Below are 7,088 nucleotides of genomic sequence, written 5' to 3' on the forward strand. Positions count from 1 at the left end.
TCCTTTATGAAGACATTTTGGTGGAATTTCCTTTGATGAGAAGGCAAATGCAAGTGGAACATAGCAAGAAGATATACCGGCACTGTGATTCCCAAATGAGAGTGTGGCAGTACCATTTTTTTTTGTGAGTACTGAACAGTATTGAACTGACAAAACAAGCTTGTGGAAAGCCATTTAGTGTTATTGAAAAGCAATTCATGATTATTGAGAGTGATTAATGGCTATTAAGCTAAGAACGCAATATGGATGTGACAATAACTTATGTCAGTAATTGTTTAGATCCTACAGTGAAAGATTGCAAATGTTTTTTTGTTAATGATGTCAATGAAGTCCCAGCAGGTGTGGCAAATTGACAAATAAGGGAGCTGAAATTTATCAGCCCACCGCCCGCTGCTGCCGACTGCCACCCACTCTCACCAACATTCCTCCTGAAGATCCGTCCAGTTCCACTTTGGAAGTGGCCTTGAGCTGGCGGGAGGGGAGAGCTGCCAGGAACCACCCGCTGATGTCAGTAGATGGCCGAGTGGCGCAACTGATGTCCCACCCGCAGAGCTCCCAGATTCCTGCGGGTGGGAGTCAGCTGGACTCGGCAGCAGAACAGGCATGGACCGTTGTGTGGAGGCTGGTCTATCCCCGACGGTGAGTATGAAGAACCTGAAAAAAAGGTAAGTGAACATTTTTTAGTATTTTTTTCAACAGCGACTTACCTGCATGGGATCCCCTGGAGGTCTGCCAATCGTTTTTTATTTTTTATTGATCATTTTCTTTTCAGATCTTCAACACTTCATGGGCTCGACTCCATCCTCGGCGGCACTTGGGCGGCAAGCACTTCTGCCACCGAGAATGCGACCTCCCACCCGCTGCCACCCAGATTAGCGGCGTACATCGTCCATTTGCCACCCGCCGACTTTCGAGGGACCTCGGCCATGAATATCCCGCCGCAAGTACCGTACGGTATCTCGGCGGCCATCGGCTGCACTTTGGGTGGCACTTGGGTGGGCGGAGGCCTCGATGAAATTCAGCCCCATGGAATCAAGCAGTGCACGAGAAGATGAAAGCTATTCTGTTGTCATGATTGGTGCAGAGAATTATGGTACTTTCGTGAATTTCTTAATCCCGAGAAAGGTTAAGGATGCTTTATTTTCAGACATACTACAGATATTGGAGATTCGTTTTGATTACAGCTTTTAGGAATAGCAGAGTGCTATAAGTTCGCAATGTGAAACCAAAGACCTGATGAAACCATCGGTGAATATATTGTTGCCATCAGAAAATTATCCCTACACTGCAATTTTGGAGGATTTCTAGATAGGGCTCTTCGAGATAAATTTGTGTGTGGACTAATGGATAAACACATCCAATCAAAGTTGATAGGTCTGGAAGATCTCTCTTTTGAGAAAGTTTGTAAGATAGCCATCTCCATGGAGATGACAGAGAAAGATATTAAGGAATTTCACCCATTACCGGCAGTAGTAGCAGTTCATCGTCACCGGGCTGTAGAAACGCAGAAGAGGGTAAGCCCAAGTCGGGGTACTGATTAATAGCCGATGGATTAATATGACAATAGATACTGTGGCTGATTGCTCAATAATGAGTCAGGATGTGTATTACCAGAATTTCAGGGCATACCACTAAAAGTGAGCTCAGCAGAACTGAAAACATATTCAGGGGAAAAACTGCAGACGCTTGGACAAATAGAATGTATATAGAAACATAGAAATATAGAAATTTGCAGCGCAGAAGGAGTCCATTTCAGCCCATCGTGTCCGCGCTGGCCGACAAAGCACCACACGTCCCTTGGTCAGCAGCCCTGAAGGTTACAGATAAACCTATGAACAATGAATAGTGGCGGAAAGGTAAAGAGCATCCGGCCCAACCAATCTGCCCCACACAAGTGCGACACCCCTTACACTGAAACATTCTACATTCCACTCCAACCGGAGCCATGTGATCTCCTGAGAGCGGCAAATACCATATAAAAACCCAGGCCAATTGGGGAAAAAAAAAATCTGGGAAAATTCCTCGCCGACCCATCCAGGTGATCGAAACTAGTCCAGGAGATCACCCTGGCTGTATTTGATTCCTTGCAGTACTTATCATCGTATCTGTGCCAGCCAACAAGAGGTTATCCTGTCTAATTCCAATTACCAGCTCTAGATCCGTAACCCTGCAGGTTACTGCACTCCAAGCACCTTTTAAATGTATTGAGAGTTTCTGCGTCCACCAGCCTTCCAGGCAGTGAGTTCCAGACCCCCACAACCACCTGCGTGAAGAAGCCTCCCTCAAATCCCCTCTGAACCTTGCCCACAAACCACCTTAAAATTATGCCCCCTCATAATTGACCCCTCCACCAATGGAAATAGGCCCTTGCTATCCACTATATCCAAGCCCCTCAAAATGTTGTGCATCTCAAATGAGGTCTCCTCTCAACCTCCTCTGTTCCAATGAGAACAAACCCAGCCTATCCAATCTGTTCTCATAGGTAAGATTCTACATTCCAGGCAGCATGCTAGTAAATCTCCTCTGCACCCTCTCTAGTGCAATCACATCCTTCCTATAATACGGTGACCAGAACTGCATGCAATAATCCAGCTGTGGCCTAACCAGAGTATTATACAATTTAAGCATAACCTCCCTGCTCTTGTATTCTATGCCTCGGCCAATAAAGGCAAGCATTCCATATGCCTTCATAACCACCTTATCCACCTTATTGTATAGTACAATACCAGAGGCAACAAGCAAGATTACCTATTATTACAGCAAAATATGTCAATTGGCCGACACTCATGGGCAAAGATTGGCTAAGAGTGCTTTGTTTGGATTAGTACAGCATCTGTAGTACAGAAATGTTTAAGTCTCGGCTAGATATTCTGCTGGAAAAATATGCTAATATGTTTGAGGACTCATACGAGGGCATCATGGGATACAATGCACATATTCGGATTAGGTCGGATGTCAAACCTATTTTTTGTAGACCAAGGCCGGTACCATATGCATTAAAATCGCAGGTTGAACAAGAGCTTGATAAGTAGGAGAAAAACTGAGTTTTAATGAAGACGGGTAGGAGTGACTGGACCACCCCATTAGTTATAGTTCTGAGGGCAGACAAAATGGAATGGCTCTGTGGGGATTATAAAATTACCCTGAATCGAGCAGTTGATGATGAACAGTACCCTTTACCAACATCACAGGACCTTTATGCAGAACTGGTGAAAGCCAAAATCTTCACAAAGCTGAATCTCTCCCACACCTATGCTCAACTCAACATTGACAAGGATAGTCAGCAGTAAGTATCTGACAGTCAACACACACAAAGGTTTATAGTCATACATTAAGTTGCCTTATGGTATCAAGTCCCCACCAAAGATATTTCAAGCTACCATGGATCAGATCTTACAGGAAATGAATCACTGTTTGTGCAATCAAGATGATATATTGATAGCCACCGGCCCAGAGAGGGAAAACCTGGAAATCTTAAAAGTATTCAGATGGTTCAATGACCATAATCTGAAGCTGAAGAGGAGTAAATGTGCATTCATACAGCGTGAGGTGGTTTATTTAGGATTGCGGGTTGATGAAAATGGTCTCCAACCAGTTAAGGAGAAAGTGCAAGCCATCATCATGGCTCCGGAATCGGAAAACGTTAGTAAATTATGATCCTTTTTCGGCATAGTCCAATATTATGCTCATTTTCTTTCTGGTCTAGCAGCGATGCTCGCACCACTCCATTATTTATTAAAGAAAGGGATGCGTTGGATATCGGACAAAGAGCAACAGAATGCGTACGACATGCAAGCAACGTTTGAGCAGTGGTGCTTTCCTCGTCCATTATAATCTGACTCGTGAACTAAGACTAGCATGTGATGCTTCTGGGCATGGTGTGGGAGCAGTGATCAGCCATGTTATGAATGATAGGCAGGACAAAACAGTTGCCTTAATATCCCGTATGCTCAACAAAAGCGAGCAAAATTTTGCCCAGATTGAGAAAGAGGCTTTGGTGATTATATTTGGTATTAAAACGTTTCACCAGTTTCTTTTGGGATGCCAATTCACACCAGTAACTATTCACAAACCTTTACTAGCCAAACTAGGCCCAAAGGCAGCAATTCCATCTATGCCGGCTCCAGGTTGCAAAGATGGGCTATGTTATTGTCTCAGTATGATTACAAAATCGAGAATCGCACATCGCAGCAGAATGCAGTGGCGGCTGCCCTTTCCAGGTTGCCTCATGAAGATTCTGAAATTGGCCGCAAACCTCAATCTTTACTCTAGATGTCGTTGATGAGGACTTTCCGGTCACCACCTCTGTTATTGCAGAGCACACACAGAAAGATGCCACTTTACAGTGGGCCTATGAGCACACCCTGCGAGAGTGGTCTGAAGATCAGACCCATTTAGATGAGGGGATAAAGCCCTTTTATCTTCATCGGCATGAATTATCATGTGAGTAGGGAAGTCTAAAATGGGGCCTGAGAGTAGTCATTCCCAGTGAACTATGGGCTAAAGTTTTGACAGAACTTCACGATGAACGTAGGCATGAAAACGGTGGCCCGAAGTTTTGTTTATTGGCCTGGGTTGGATAATGACTTTGAAATATTAGTGAGTAAGTGTACTATCTGTCAAGACCATGCCAGCTAAAACGCCGTTACAAACATGGACTTGGCCAACGAGACCATTCCAAAGAATACACATTGATTTTTGCAAGAGGGGCAGCGATAATTTCCTGGTTCTAATCGATAGCCATTCGAAATGGCTGGATGTACGGCATATGTGGTCATCTACGACTGCAGAGCGTACATTGGATGAATTACGGGACATTACTGCATGCAATCATCTGCCCAAAGAAATGGTGTCAGATAATGGGCTGCAATTTTGAAAATTTTGCAGACACAACGGTATCAAACACACATTGGTAGCACCATATCATCCTGCTTCGAATGGTGCAGCTGAAAGATCGATCAGGATTGTCAAGGAGACTTTGCGGAAACAAGTTTTACAGACTGGATCATCGGTGAGCATGAAGCACAGGTTAGCAAATTTTCTCACAATATCCATATCCCCACCAACTCAGATGCAGCTGACTGAAGGCAGTTCTGTGGGTATGGTACAATCTCGCGGAGACTCTGTATCTTCTGGGGGCGGAAGGTGGAGTTGAGGTTCAGTTGAGTAGATCAACGAGGAATCGCAAACCAACTGGACAGAATATTGATAACTGGGAATATCAAGATCATAGGAAGAAAGCTAACATGAGGACAGATGTAAGGGTTACAAGGAAATTCAAGAGGACACAGGAAGGTAGAGGTCAGGAATCCTGGAATACACGAAATTCCCTAAGACAGTCTCCAGAGTCGAATAAGAATGAAAATGGGCATAGCCAGCCAACTGCAAAGAAATGGAGGTTGGAGCAGGAGGAAGCTAAAAGCTTACAACAAGATACTCAGGCTCAGCAGTTGAATTTGTAAAATTGTAATCATAAGTAATCTTTCAAAATATTGTTTTAATATCTTGCTTCTAAAAAAAAAGGAAGCAGTGTGAGGATGCTCACAGGTGTGTAGAGCTGTTGAGTGGGGAGTGGCTTAGCCAGTCACGTGATGTTCACAAGACTCCATAAAACCCCAGCCAGTTGGATTCGGGGAATCCACGATTAGGCAGGTGGTTGTGAGCCTGGTGGATGAACTCGTAATGTGTAGCATGATTGTTAAACTTTTTGCTAATAAACCAACTAGTTCTGAGTAGCAATGTGTTGCTATGATTTCTTAAGCAAAGAACCCATGAAGCAAATACATTACAACACCCAGATCCTAAGAATAAATAAAATAAGAAAAAAATCCATCCTGCGTACAAAAAGGCACAGAGCCATTTATCAGACATATTGGGTCAGAGCTGAATTTCAACAATTAGCCAATACATCTTGGTTGTAAAATGCATACTTAACAAATCTGCCTATATAAGCTGGAAAGCTCTGAGTCAGTTTGACAATGATCTTTATCACTGTGTACAGATAGGGAATCACATAGCTTCGGGTTACTGATTAATGGAGTAATCATTTTGATCTGCCTTCATTTATCAATGGCTAAATTTTCATTTTCTTACTTACTTATTAGTCATAATAAATAAAGTGGATGATTCAGCAGACAAACAAAATCCCTTGGCTCACCAGCTGGTAAGTGTCAAGGGATTGCACACTAAGAATAGCGTTGCGCAATGTCTCAAAAGGGCTTTTAATGCAAACAAGTCAAAATGACTCAGTGCTGCACATGTTCGTACTTAACAGTTTTATCTGGTCTGACAAGATTTTGAATCTGTTTCAAATGTGGACATGTGTGTAATAGAACAACTAAATCAGACATAGAACAAAGACTTTATTGGGCTAGAATTTCCACTATGATCGCTATCACCCCAAAATAGGCGATATTTCCAGCGTTAGCGCTTTTTTTATTTTTCAGAATCGCTGGAATATCACCCATTTTAAAAACTGCTAGTTTCGCCTTTTTAATTTGGGCGATAGCCTTAGCGATGTGAAATGGGAAATAGCAGTGTATTCAGTCATGCAAGGCTAGGGTCCATAGCAACGGCCATTCTGCGCATGCGCATTTTTTTTTCAGGCAAATAACATTTCCCGCAATTCGGGAAGTCAGGGGTCATCTGCGCATGCTCAGAAGGCAAAGGGAGGGAGAGAGAGAAAGAAGGTTTCTGGAGTCTTGCATTTTAGATTACTTCCCCTCCCAACCACTTCAAGCAGCCTTTTATTAAAGATCCTCCGAGTTACAAAATGGCATCCATAGTGCTGAGTTAAGGTCAGGTGATTGCAGCTTTTCTTGAGCGTCTTTTTGGGCCAGCGATCATTTGGGTGAATTATGGGCGAAATGCTGAAAGTAGCGCTCGGCGATAATCTGGGCGATAATCGAGCACTAGTTTCCATTATAAACAGTATTCTGGGCCTTGCACGAGGATGATGCCATATTTTTTTTTAATTGGCCGGGCGATGCAGCTCATTCATGTATGCCGAAAGTTGCGCCGGAGATAAATGGACTACAATCAGGCGCTAGTTTCCATTTTTCATCAAAAATGAATGATAGCTTGAATCT

Source organism: Pristiophorus japonicus, chromosome 2 (genome assembly GCF_044704955.1).
Source record: "Pristiophorus japonicus isolate sPriJap1 chromosome 2, sPriJap1.hap1, whole genome shotgun sequence".
Classification (NCBI taxonomy): domain Eukaryota; kingdom Metazoa; phylum Chordata; class Chondrichthyes; family Pristiophoridae; genus Pristiophorus; species Pristiophorus japonicus.